Here is a 14,640-nt window from a genome sequence, read left to right on the forward strand (position 1 = left end):
CATATACAGATGTGATTACTGCAGTAAATGTATGTACCTGGTTTACGCCTTCTGACCCCTATTCTTCTCAATCACCTCTCTCAAAGGAAACATCTATAGTGCTCTTTGTTGGCATGAAGCCATACTTATATTTTCTGGTCACCACATTTTTAACTTTATTTCGATGCAAATAGGTTATCTTTTATTATCATCTTATTATCTAGACAAAACATATGCTAGGATGCCTGGAGAGGAACTGTGATATTGCATGTGGAAGACTGGAGTGGCGACGAAGTACCTGATGGTGGTGTAGGACATGTATGAGAAAGGGTGAGTGGGGTGCCACAGGGTTCAGCACTGAGACCTGTCCTTTTTGCAATAGTGATAGGCAGGTGGAAAAATAAGGTCAAGCAGCAGTGTCTGTGGACTATGATGTTCGCAGATTATGTTCCCTATTCTCCCTACTCTGTAAAGTAGGAAGCAGGTGGAAGCGAGTTTTGAAGAGAAGAGCAATGATAGAAGTAAGGGACTGTCAGTTAGTCGGACATGTACAGAGAAGGGATAGTAGGTATACTGTAAAAACGATGATGAATATGGAGTAGCCTAGCAGGAGAAGAGCAAGACCACAGAGGAGTCGAGGATGCAGTGAAGAAAGACATGCAGACGGGGTGATGTGATAGAGGAGGATGCTAGGCAGAGGGTAATATGAAGTGAGACCATTAGAGCCAGTAGACCGAAGAAGATTCAAGAACCTTTATTTGTCACATGCATAGTTATAGGAGTACAACACGCAGTGAAATCTGTCTTGACACGCTCCTCGACTGCAAAAAGAGAACATTATATACATCCATCCATCCATCTTCATCCGCTTTATTCGAGGCCGGGTCGCGGGGGCAGCAGCCTAAGCAAAGAGGCCCAGACCTCCCTCTCCCCAGCCACCTCCTCCAGCTTGTCCGGGGGAGCACCAAGGCGTTCCCAGGCCAGCCGAGAGATATAATCTCTCCAGCGTGTCCTGGGTCTGCCCCGGGGCCTCCTCCCGGTGGGACATGCCTGGAACACCTCACCCAGGAGGCGCCCAGGGGGCATCCTTGTCAGATGCCCGAACCACCTCAGCTGGCTCCTTTCGATGTGGAGCAGCAGCTGCTCTACTCTGAGCCCCTCCCGGATGGCCGAACTTCTCACCCTATCTCTAAGGGAGAGGCCAGCCACCCTTCGGAGGAAGCTCATTTCTGCCGCTTGTATCCGCGATCTCATTCTTTCGGTCACTACCCACAGCTCGTGGCCATAGGTGAGGGTAGGGACGTAGATCGACCGGTAAATTGAGAGCTTCGCTTTTACACTCAGCTCCCTCTTCACCACGACGGACCGGTGCAGCGTCCGCATTACTGCAGCTGCAGCCCCAATCCGTCTGTCGATCTCTGGCTCCCTTCTCCCATCACTCGAGAACAAGACCCCGAGATACTTGAACTCCTCCACTTGGGGCAGGAACTCATCCCCGACCCGGAGTGGGCACTCCACCCTTTTCCGGCTGAGAACCATGGCCTCAGATTTGGAGGTGCTGATCCTCATTCCCGCTGCTTCACACTCGGCTGTGAACCGTTCCAGTGCGAGCTGGAGGCCCTCACCCGATGAAGCCAAAAGAACCACATCATCCGCAAAAATCAGAGATGAGATTCTGAGGCTACCAAAGCGAAAGCCCTCCGCCACTTGGCTGCGCCTAGAAATCCTGTCCATAAAAATTATGAACAGAACCGGAGACAAAGGGCATCCCTGGCGGAGCCCATCACCCACCGGGAACGAGTCCGACTTATTGCCGGTGTTGTGCCAAAGTAGTTACCCCTGTCAAAAATTGTTTCCCCATTCACGGGAGCGCGCAAAGTAGGAGGAGCCACTTGCCCAGCTCCGTTCTGTACGCTACTTGTCACTGATCTGCAGTCGACGCGATAAAGAGTAAAAGCTGGAAAACAGCAGACTTGATGAATTTAATATTAGTTTCGTGACATTGTAATGTGCCATGTGGAAGACAGTTTACCTTAAACTGTACACTGAAATAACCTGCTGGGAATACTTTGTCTAGAAAAAGACTTTGATACTATAATACTGTAAAACCAGATGCGATCATGGAAACACGTCGCTCTCCAGTGAATTTACACTCGGTTTACACTTTGTAGCGAAGCTATCACGAATGAGTTTATTTGCAAAATCAATCTCAGTATAACCAATAAGTACAGTAACTTTGGAGACCATGTCTTATTCACAGCAAAAGTTATGGAGGGATACAGATTTTATCAGGCTGTGTGGCATCGGCTGCCTAAATGTGTGCCCCCCCCCCCCCTATCTGTAATCCATATTACGGGGGTAACTACTTTGGCACAACACCGGCACTAAAAGTGAAGGGCTGACAGTTGTGTTTATATACGAACCGTAAGCGCTAATGTTGGTTAGCATCAGCTAAAGCGAGGAAGTTTGACACTTGCAGAGGCAGTGAACGCAGAGAGAGCTTAAAAACGCATTGTGGGGTTTTTTAGTCTTTGCTTCGTTGCTTCGGGATTTTTTTTTTTTTGCATTAAGACGTTGCCCACAAAATTACAGATATAACGGTGACTTAGCTGCTCGTTGGATAAACCCATGGACCTTAGAAAAGATCAACACTACTCGGATGTAAGCACCCGTGTATAACACAATAGGCAAAATTACGCTTGCTAACCTTTCCACATCACAGGCTTCACATTAAATAAACATTTTTTCAAATACTCACCATGATCTGAGACCGTTTAAATATTTTGTTACTCTGCAAATATGGCAGTATGAAGCTAAACCTTTAGCTTGACGGCTAAAGCAGTGCTAAGATTTACACGGAAACGATCAGCGGACATCGTTAAAGTACTATTGGTCTACATTCTTCTTCTATGGTAGCAGCCTGGGCAGAGTAACAGCCAACTTTAAACTGCGCCATCTGTTGGCACAAATTACATTAGAAAACATTATTACGACAACACGTTTTTTGGGGAAAATAACAGAGATTGAAACTTTATTGATAATTTGTCCAAGTTGAAAAATGCCCTCCTCCAAAAATATCACGTGACAACCTCATTGCCTTACAGAATTATGACGTCACACACGTAGAATCTTACCACCATTCTTTCCTTTGATCCGTTGACCCTTAAAACCTATAAATAGGGGTGAAGAGCAACGACTTTTAGTCCGTTTCTCGCAGCCTTGATGTGTGCAGCATTGAACCGTTCGCCAGAAAAGCCTTTTGAAATATTTGGATCCTTTGCAGTTGTAACTGTATCCAGACCCAACATGTCTCAAACAAATCCAAAGGGACAAGAAGTTGACCCATACGCTCTTCCCTGGGATGAGCCACTAGACTCTTCCCTTTCCTCTCTTCCTTGGTGTGACCAAGTGGAACTAGAGGAAAAGCGTTTGGAAGAAATGGAGGATGAAGCGCTCAGAAACACAGAGAAGATTAAGTTCTTGATGGAGAAAAATGAGCGAAAGAGCGCTGAACTAAAAAAGTTGTCATACCAGCTTCAAGAAAAGGAAGCTATTATTGAGGAGAAACAACAAGCTCTCCATGACATGGACAAAAAGAACCAGGAGCTCCAAGGAAAGCTTGATGAAGCCCTGCAACAAAATAAAAAACTTGTCCAAGAGAAGAAACAAGATGGCATGAAGAAGAGAGGGCTGCACAGCAATCTCCAAGAAATGGAGCTAATGTACAGTGTATACAAAAAAAAGCTTGATCGCACACTGCTAGAAAATGAAAAGCTTCTCCAAGAGAAAAGGCAACAGGAGTTAAAAGAGAAAGAAATGCATTCCAAGCTTCAGAGCATCAAGCAACACAATGAAAGCTTGCAAGGAAAGCTTGATGAAGCTCTTCGACAAAATAGAAAACTCCTCCAAGAGAAGAAAGAAGATGGCATGAAGAAGAGAGGGCTGCACTCCAAGCTCCGAGACATGGAGCTAATATACAATGTTGAGAAAAAAAGGCTTGATCGCACAGAGCAAGCAAATGAGAAGCTCCTCCAAGAGAAAAGGGAACAAGGAATCAAACAAAAAGAAATGGATTCCAATCTTCAGAGCATCAAGCAACAAAATGAAAGCTTGCAAGGAAAGCTTGATGAAGCTCTGCGACAGAATAAAGAAATCCTTCAAGAGAAAGAGCAGCTGGACAGAAAGCAGGGAGACATGGAGTGCCAACTCCAGCTCATGGGGGGAAACAACAGGATGCTGCAGGTAAAGTTCAATGAGACACTGCACAAATATCAAGACCTGCTTCAAGAAAGAGAACAGCTGGTCAGTAAGCAGAGAGAAGAAAAACTTCTTCTCCAGGAGTTTGAGAAACAGGAGGCAACATCCAAAGTGCTGAAAGAAAGGTTGGAAGAAAAACAAGCCGTAATAGAAGAAGTGGAGAAAAAATGCAACAAGCTGCAGAAGCAAAACACCGAAACAATCGAGGAGCTGAAAATCCTCATCCTCGAGAAAAAGGTGCTCGTGGAAGAGCAGCTGAAGAAAAAGAAAAAACGCTTCTGCTTCTTCTGGAGGAAGAACACTCCTTCTTTCACTACTGCCACTGTCACCTCTTCTTCCCCCACCTCTGCTCCAGCTTAATTCCCCCCCCCCCTCCCCTTAACTACTAACACCTCTCCCATCTCCCTCCCCTCTTTTCACAATCACCCCCCAACCAGTCCCGACAGTTGACTGCCCCCTCTAGAGCCTGGTTCTGTCATAGGTTTCTTCCTTTAATTTTAAAGGGAGTTTTTCCTATCCACTGTCGCCTAGTGCTTGCTCAGAGGGGATTGTTGGGGTTTTCTCTCCTCTCTCCCTTTCCATCCCACCCACCCCCACCTTTTTTTTCTTAATAATTGAACAATAAAAACAATTGGCCGCTAATTAAATGTGTCAAATCAATGTCTTTATTCAAGAATACAAGAAATGGGTAATAGCTGCATGTGTGTTTGTGTGTGTGCATAATATGCATACTTTACGTGTTGGATCCAAATCCCACAAGGAATTAAATAAAACAAGAAGACAAACAAAAACAAATATTTCTCTCCCTTCCCAGGTCAGGAATCAGGATGAGGAAGAAATGAGGTCAGATCAGTGCAGGTTTTTGCACTACTGACATAAAGTTTCTGCTGATTAAAAAAAGTATGTCGATATTTCTGAAATACATTTGCAAACAAATAACTTTGACAACTTGTGTTTTTTCATAAAAGAAAAAAGAAAAATCAGAGAGCAGAGCTGGTAAAACAGCTTAGCTCCGCAGGTTACAGGAGATCAGATGCCAAATACTTTTCATGACAGTCTTCGTTATTGCATAAATCTCCCCTTTTATCATTGATCAGTAAATCACTGCATATACATTCATCTAACCGTTATAATTTCATGAGTAAAGACTCTCAGATGACTGAATGGCAGTTTTAGTAAATGTTGAACTTTATTGTGATTTCTATTTTTAGAATCAATAGCACACATTTTGATTTAGTTTTGCAAGCTGCTGATTTCACACAGATCCACTGCCCAAACGTGCCTTTGAGTTTTTCATCATTTAACAAGAATAGGCTCAGGCAATCATTGTGTAATTAGGCTTTGGGAAGGTCTGGGGACAGGTATGATGGTGGTGGTTTTAAAGCACTGTGGCACAACAGCTTGACTCAGGGAGATGTTAAAGATGCCCGCTAGGACATCAGTCAGCTGGTCAGCACGGGCTCCGAGCACGCGTCCAGGTATATTGTCTGGTCCAGCAGCTTTGTGTGGGTTGACTTTAGTGAGAGTCCTTCTCACACTGGCCGTGGACAGGGACAGCACTTGGTTGTCTGGCAAGGGGGTGGCCCTCTATAGTCCGTCTTGCGTCCCATTTAAGCAAGTGCGTGTTCACACTGCCCCTGGATGTCCTGGCCTCTGAGGTTAAGGTGTACGGCTCCTGGTTGTCAACTGACCAATTTATCATGGCAAAGCCTGTGGTGGACAAAAGATAAGAGGCTGATTATAAAAATGATCCATGCACGCCTTATGACCTACAGCATGTACAGTTAACACAGCTAAATGGCTGTGAAATTGTAAAATTACTTTTGAAATAAAGCTATTCAAAGTCAATTAACTGTGACTATAATAATAGCAATGTTAGCCAGCAAACAAAACGTTAGCACTAATTAAAATAAGCTGCTAGGTGATGTTACTGTTTCAAGTTCTCTCATTGTTTGACATGTAGGGCAGATATTTTGGTGACACTGAGATCAGCCAGACACTAAACAGCAGTGTAATATCAACGCTAGATTAGATGTTTTCTAATCCGATAAAATGACATTATTCCTGTTTATAGAAGATGTTTGTCGTCTGTTTGTTTGACTGACAGGAACAGGAAATAGTGGTTGGAAATTACTGTTGGTGTTACATGAGTGTAAAGAAGGGCTTTAAGCACCTGGGTAAAAACTGGACCCATGATGAAACACTACAACAAGTACAACATATTCTTCAGTTTTAATATGTGACCATACTGTGCAGACTGCTGATGAGTTACACGGTTACATTTCATTAATCATTGTTAAACTAAAGTGTGTGAATGTGTGTGTGAATGGGTGGATGACAGGTTGTGTAAAGCGCTTTGGGGTCCTTAGGGACTAGAAAAGCGCTATACAAATACAGGCCATTTACCATTTACCATTTAAAGTGGTAAGCAGTTACTTTATCCTTTCACTTAAAACTTCCAGGAAAAACACTACCTTGGCTACTTTTGTGCTTACATTTGATCTATGCTGGGTCACTACTTTTGCACTATAATGCTGCTGCTGACACCTTGGTTCACACTGACAATTAGAAAAAAGCTGATATGAAAAGAAGGATGGAAAATGCCTGGAATTTAGTTACACTTGCAAATACTGCTGCCTCCAAACTGCAAGCATCAATAAAATGTTACAGTATTGTTTTCTAGATCTGTGCATATATCCTTATTGGTAGTTTTCTCGAAATAGAAGCTCTTCATTAAAAAAAAACAAAACTCTGATAACATTGCTGAAGCTAGCGCCCACCCCTACTGCACGTACTGCAAATATAAAACTGATATATACTTACATCATGAAGCAGTTGATGTCTGGTTTCCGACAAATACAGTAAAGAGGTGCGTTCTCCCCCTCCATACCAGTGTTCTCAGGCACTGGTACATGGTCAGTGTCAGACACTTCACTGTCCTACAACATACCACATAGGACCACATTAGAAATGACATGTATGTAGACATGCTAATTATACCTGGCTAAATGGATGCAGTAACAAAATGTTACTTAACTACTCTAGTTATTTGTTTCCAGATGTGTGCAGTTGCTCCAGTCTTACTGACAGTATACTGTTTCAAACACCAGTGCCAACATTTTATTTTTTAAATCTTAGTATGATTCTGCACCAAGACTTGTGGCCTGTTGCTCGGTAACTTATTGTCTGACTACATTAACTACAGTTCATAAACATCATTCATTTTCTCCTACTTATTTTATTCAGGTTGTATTCCAGCTGTCATAGGGCAAAAGTACACCCTGGACAGGTCGCCAGTCTGTTGGAGGGTTATTAGAGAGACTCAGACAACCACTCACACCAACAGCAACTAACCTAACCCCGCGCATGTCTTTGGAGTTCAACACCAGTCTGGCCGAATCACAGATAAGCAGGGTGTCTGTGCTGCAGAGCACAGCTGTGTCAGAGACTCTCGACATCAATGTAGCGTTAAGGATGCGGAGCGATGGGTGCACTAACACAATGTAAATATTAAAGTTCTCGCCATTGTCAATATGCTGTTGCGCCCTTGTTCGTATTATTGCAACCATATCTCTAGTCTAGCTTACCCTAAAGTTTGGAGAGAATTGGTCTGTTAATAAACGCGATCGATTGTTTGGGACTGCTCTAGCCATCACGTCGCATAAACAACTCTACTTCCGGTGGGAAAACTAATTAAGGGTAAAGTCGCACTAATAACACCTACCACTCACGTTCATAAGCATACACTATGATCACTTCCGCGCAGTAACGTTGTAATAAATATAATCCCCGGTAAAGTCAATTAGCGAACACTACTGGCACGTAATGCCAATGGCGACCATTTCACAAACTGTAGAAAATGCTCAAAATGTTGTCGGCACCAAAAGTGAAACCAACCGTATACACCGAGCCCAACAAGGAATGGTATAGTATCGTTGGTACTGCACTGGATATAGACTCTGTGGAGGAGAGTCATGTGTTTGAGTGCTTTCAGAGACGCTGTAGAAGGACAGATAAGCGTACTTATATGAACTCTTTTTAAAATGATTCAGGAACACTCCAATTCTCGAGGACTGTGGACCTTTAATGAAAGTGCTCCAGTTGTTATTTCTGAATGTATAACCGCCACTGAACACTCCAGCGCCCCATGAACCGTTTATTGTTTCCAAAAAGACTCTCTCTTCTTGATCTGCTTACACTGCCTGTAAGCTAATGCTATAAAGACATCGTCCCCGGCTCCACTCCACCTCCCAGTAAGAAGGTCCTGTGAAAATCTCTCTGCTCAACACCTTAGGCCAGTCAGTGAATCTGTCGGCGTGACATAGCGCCTGATTGTCTGAGTATGACTATATTTTGCTTTTAAGCCAGGCCCAAGCACAACACGCTGGTGTGCTGTGTTTGGGTTAAATGTGATTTCACATTTAATTTTAGGAATTCAGCTCTGGTCTTGGCTCTGTCTCTGACAGTGAACATTACCTGAGCAGTTATGGTCCATTCAACATTGTCCTGCAGTTTCTCTCTGGTCTCTGGCACAGCTGCTGCCACCATCCTCGGTGTAGCTCTCAGGATGAATATTGATGCTGGCTAAGTCTGGAGCTTCACTGAGACATGACAGCAAGGTGTAGTTGTGTAGAAACTGGGTGGGGTCCTCTGTGTGAGAGAGCTGCTCCAACTCAGCTTTTCTCCTCCTCAGCTCAGAGATCTCCTGCTGCAGGACCTTCAAGCTTTTCTCTTTCTCTTTAATTTTCCTTCTCGATGTCCATCTCTCTCTCTTTGAGCTCTCTCTGCTTCTCGCTCATTTCTGCTGCAGTTGAAACTGTGTCGTGGCCTTTATGTTCATCCATGGAGCACAGATAACAGATACACTGCTGATCAGTGCGGCAGAAGATCTTCATCACCTCATTGTGGCGAGGGCACATGATCTCCTGGAGCTTCTGGGAGGGGTCCACCAGCTTGTGTTTCTTTAATGCTGCTACTTCATAGTGAGGCTGGAGGTGCTGCTCACAGTAAGAGACCAGACACTGCAGACAGGACTTGACAGCTTTCAGCTTTGTCTCAGTGCAGAAATCACAGCTCACTCTTCATGTTCAGCATGACAGAGATCAGCTTTAGCAGCTTGGAGTCCAGTCTTCTTGTTTCCTCCACTAAATCTGCTATCACGGTGTTTCTCACCAGAGCAGGCCTCGGTGTGAAGGTCTGTCTGCACTGAGGACAGCTGTGGGTTTCCTTCTGATCCTCTTCATCCAGTAGCTTTTTAACACACTTCATACAGTAGCTGTGTCCACAGGGAATAGTCACCGGATCCTTCAGGAGATCCAAACAGATCGAGCAGCAGAGTTTGTCTCGGTTTACCTGGTTTTCTTGCTGCGCCATTTCCGGAAAAAATTCCATCCAACTCATTTCAAACACTCGATGTCGGTTGGAAGAACACAGGAAAGCTTTATTCCTTTATTCTGCGAGGATAATAAGCAGGTCAAACTCACAAGTCTTCTTGCTGGATGATATAAAACTGGAAAGTTTGACTGTCTGGAAATCTGAAAGTTAGCTTAAGTAATCCAGCGAGGGTTGGTCTCTTAAAGCAACAGTACGTGGTTAACACAAAGGTACAAAGGCCTTTTTACGCCGAGGAAGCGCTAAGTTCCTCCTCTTTATGTGAGCATGAAGAAGGTACAGAAGCGTAGAGCTGCCACCCAGGCAAAAGAAAAATAAAGTGTATCACGTTGTAACGTGAAAAGTTTATTGTTCTAACAAGATACTTTTCACGTTTGAATAACATAATATCACGTTATTACAATATACATAATTATCACGTTCATACAATATAAATATTATTATTGTGCGAACGTGATAATTACATTGTTTGAACAAAAAAGTTTTCACGTTATAACATATCTTTTATTGTTCGAGCATGATATATTGCCGTAAAACATCGTGAAGTGGGTGGACAGTGCAGATCAGAGTGTGAGAAAATGGCTCGTTTATTGGAATTAATTAAGTTCTATTTTATGCTTGGATTGAGGCATGGGGAGATTTGGCTGTTATTGGGCAGTTTGGACAGTATTGTGATAAAGCATGCGGACACTTAGAAGAAACCTAAAACGCATGGGACTGTACAGGAGAAAGAATGAGTCCGATTGAGGTGGCAGGATTTCTTATTGATCAACTGGAGGAACACGGGAGGCTCCATGGATACAAACTACACCACATTCAGGCAGGTTATGTTGTCACGCAGAGTACTGTGAGACATTTACTGAAATATCTTGGCCCTTACGGTGTTGAGCAACGACGCAGAAATCGCCTAATGCGATGTATGTAACACGTATGTAAATCCTGGACCAAATTTTATGTGGCATATTGACTCCTATGACAAACTGAAGCCTTTTGGAATCTGTATAAATGGAGCTATTGATGCCTAATCAAGAGTTATGATTTTCATGCCTATTCAACAAACAATGATCCCTATTTCATAGCAAGAAGTTGAAAAGAGGATGGGAACACCTGCTAGGATTCGCTCTGATTTGGGAACAGAAAATGTCATAATGGCGGAGATGCAACGATTCTTGCGATGGACTATGGATCAGAACGTCAGAAACTGTTTTATTACTGGGTCCAGCCAGGGCCCCGGCCCGTGCCATAGGCCGTATAGGCAAATGCTATGGGCGCCGTCCATCAGGGGGCGCACGCCAGTGCCACAAATTGAAAAAAAAAATTGGTACTATTATTTCTAAATACAAAAAATAATCCACGTTAATTAAAATGCAAAGTAAAGCTTATTTAATAGAAATATTATTTGTTACAACATTACGCCCCCCCCCCCCCCCCCCCCCCCCCACCCCCACCACCACCACCACCACCACCACTTTCCCTGCCAGTGGCGGACTCCCTCAGACATCGGTGCGTTGGTTGTTTCTTTGTGTCTGGGGTGGCGTCCAGGTACACACCGGCTCACTCCTTGGCGGCCGCTTTCGGGGCCTGGAGCCTGGGGTTCGCTCGGGCCACTTCGGAGGTGGGGTCACTCAGGCACAGCTGGCTGCCGGCGGAGCTCACGGGCGCGTCACTGCAACTCCCCTGGCTTCTGCTCCGCGGCTGCTGAATGAGCCCTCATCTGGGACTCTCCTTAGCTCTTACTGGGACCAGTGGCGCAGCTGCCCTCTGTGGGTCTTCCTTGGTCTCTTGTGTTCTGGGGGCCTCTGGATGTCTGGAGTTTTGATCTCCTCCATACCTGCTTGATACCATAAAGGACAGGGCTGTGGCTCCCCACACTCCCTAGCAGATCATTACATGAGAGAAACCTTTGGAATGCAAGCATGCTGATCCACACAGGTATGCACACAGGTGTACACATGGTATTCACAGACGCGGACTACAGCTTTCTTGGCCTCTGCCTCAAAGATCAATGTGCGCTGTCTATCTTGCGTGCTGCACAATATCGTTTATTACTTAGTAACTATTGATATCTACTGCTAGCTAGTTTATTGTGATGGTGTTTTTTTTTTCCTTATTATTTTGCTCTTTGTTGTTTGCTTTCTCTTCTGTTTTTTTTCTCCATACAGGTGACCCAGGTGTTTTTTTGTTGTTTGTTGTTTTTTTTTTCTCTCTTCCCCCCCTTCTCACCGTCTCTTCTCCCCTTTGGTTTTCTTTCTCTCCCTCTTCTTTCTTTTCATTCTTTCCCCCTGTCCTATCCCACAGTCTATGTCTGTTCCCGTTTGTAGCACTAAAAAAAATAAATTCATAATTATAATAAAGGTCAATCAAATGGACCAATATGGCAAGGCCATGATGATCCACTTGGTAAAATAAATCCGCTTGGCATCTTTTCTTGGCCTTAAGACAACAATTCTGATGGCTATAGATCCAAACGGGACAAAAACAAACAAACAAACAAAAAAAAAAAAACAATAACGAGCGACTGTAAAATGATACCCACTGCAACAGCATAGTAACTTTTTGTATGTGTGTGTGGTTCTGGCTTTGCTGAGGATAGTTACAAGCACAACAGCACTGGATGCTCAGAAATGGCTGTGCACTTCATCCTCTTCTCTCCGACAGAATCGTCTGTTGATTATTAGGATTTATTCACGTCTTGTTGCTATGCATTGTGTGTTTTTTGTACTGATGTTCACGCTGTGCTTATCTCCCTCCGGTGATAAATACCGGGGTGATGGAGAAATGAGAACACATGTACTATCCTTCTCTATTGCCTGTGGTGCTGGAAAAATACAGCTTGGTTAAGTGACCCTTTAATCCAGAAGGGGCAGCACTACATCGTGTCAAACTGGTTTAATATGAACTTTAGCCGCCTAAATCCTGTTTGTCTGTGTGAGCATGTGGAAATAACTGGTGTTAAGTTTAAAAGGAGAGGAAGTGAAAATAAGATTTAATAATCAATGAAAAGTCGGACTTACATTGTAATGTTAATGAAGTTGTCAGCCCACTGATATGGATGGAAATATTTTGCTTTTAATATAAGGTTTTAAAAGAGAAAGAAAGAAAGAAAGTGGATTCATTTTGTGTTTTATTGTGTATCAGTATAAGCGTGTGCCAGAAACACACCACAAGAATTTATAGTCTTAGCTTATTTGCAAAGGCCCGTAGCCTTTAAAATACATGAAAACTCAACCACAAACACAGAGGTAGTACAACACACAGTCTGCACAATACAGCTCACAACTGAACAACAGCAAAGTTGGCAAGTCACAAGAGAAACCATTGAATAGAGAGCAGCAGATCACCATAATTGCATTGCTCAGAGTTTCAGGTGTAATGATCTCAAGTCAAAATCCAGACAAACAGCGGTTTGCGAAATGGGGATTTACATAGAAGCCCTTTATACTCCTCACTGGTTGCTCATCATGTTTCTGAGTACAGTCATCTTAAGAGGTAACTAAGCACCTGAGGAGCCTGATCATGTGATAATTTGCATACCCTGCATCTATTTAAAAGCATTAAATTTTGGCTCCTGAGCTTAGCTGTGCAGTATGATTCTCAATGGCATAGATGAAGTTTGCTTGAAACATTCCTTAGAAGATTTTGCTCCATATTTAACATCATAGCAACACTAATGCAATCTCCCATTTCACACCATCCCGAGGGTGCTCAGTGGACTGCGATGGTTACTGTGGAGACCACTTGAGTACAATGAGTAAATGGTCTGGTTCTTATATAGCGCTTTTCTACTCTTCTGAGCACTCAAAGCACTTTACACAACTTGTGCATTCACCCATTCGCACAAGCACATTTTCCTAGGTGCTTTCTAACTGACATTCACCACACATTCATACTCCGATGAATGCATCGGAGAGCAAATGTGGGTTAGTATCTTGCCCAAGGATATTTGGCATGCAGACTAGGGGAAGCCAGGAATCGAAACCACCAACCTTCAATCAGTAGATGACCTGCTCTACCACCTGAGCTACGCCACCCTGTCAGTTTGTTCATGTTCAAAAAAAAATAGTTACAAATGATCTGACCTTTATGACATAGTGTAATCCTGGTTGAAGCAGCCATCAGACGTACACGTATTTTATGACCACAGTGCACTGTGTCCTGTAACAATTACTCAGCGGCTGTGTGCTTAAATGCATGTCAGTTGGTATGAAGAGCCGCCTAAAGTGTTCCCCACCACCTTACAGGGTGACCGCGTGGCTCAGGGGGTTGGGAATCGCCATCTGTAACTGGAAGGTCGCCGTTCGATCCCTGGCTCTCTGTACCTGGGTCATTGTGTCTTGGGCAAGACACTTTACCCTACTTGCCTACTGGTGTTGGCAGAGAGGGGCGCATGCGCGATATTGGCAGCCTTGCTTCTTGTCAGTCTGCCCAGGGCAGCTGTGGCTACAAACTGGTAGCTTGCCTCCACCAGTGTTGTGAAGTGTGAGAGTGAATTGAAATAGTGCATTGTAAGCGCTTGGGTGCCTAGAAAGAATACCAGCTACAGATTTCTCCTGGCATATAATGTCAAATCCAATCCATTATTTTATAATTATTATCAACACAGCGGAACTTTGAGTACAAGTTGTTTACACCAATTGTGACTCTCTTCTGCTGGCTGTAGCCACCTGCTTCAAGGTTCAGGTGATGTGCAGTTTAGAGATGTCTTCTGCATACTTGGTTATAAAACTAAGTGGTTATTTGAGCTACTGTTGTATTCCTTGAGGTCAAAGCCGTTCCGTAAACCCTATTCTGAGAATTGATATGTGAGGAAAATCCCAGTAGATCAGGCAGTTTCTGTAATATTAGACCAGTTGCTGTCTGGCAAGCACAACTATTCCATGTTCGAGTCACTTAATCACCTTTTTTGCCTCCATTCTGATGTCTCAATTTGAACCTGCACAGCCTAAATGCAGCTCTGTTGGCTGATGTTAGACGTCCTATCTATGCTTTTTTTACACATGACCTTTGATTTCT

At 43.7% G+C, this 14,640-nt stretch overlaps 1 long non-coding RNA gene across 1 annotated transcript; it reads right to left on the reverse strand.

The window, feature by feature from the left end:
- Nucleotides 1–4,878: 4,878 nt before the first annotated feature.
- LOC113012550 (uncharacterized) lies at nucleotides 4,879–7,792 on the reverse strand. Its single transcript, XR_003270717.1, has 2 exons — nucleotides 7,060–7,792; nucleotides 4,879–5,946 (listed from the first exon to the last, which is right to left on the reverse strand). It is a non-coding gene; the product is annotated as an uncharacterized LOC113012550 (long non-coding RNA).
- Nucleotides 7,793–14,640: the final 6,848 nt, after the last annotated feature.

This window comes from Astatotilapia calliptera, chromosome 19 (genome assembly GCF_900246225.1).
Source record: "Astatotilapia calliptera chromosome 19, fAstCal1.2, whole genome shotgun sequence".
NCBI classification, from domain to species: domain Eukaryota; kingdom Metazoa; phylum Chordata; class Actinopteri; order Cichliformes; family Cichlidae; genus Astatotilapia; species Astatotilapia calliptera.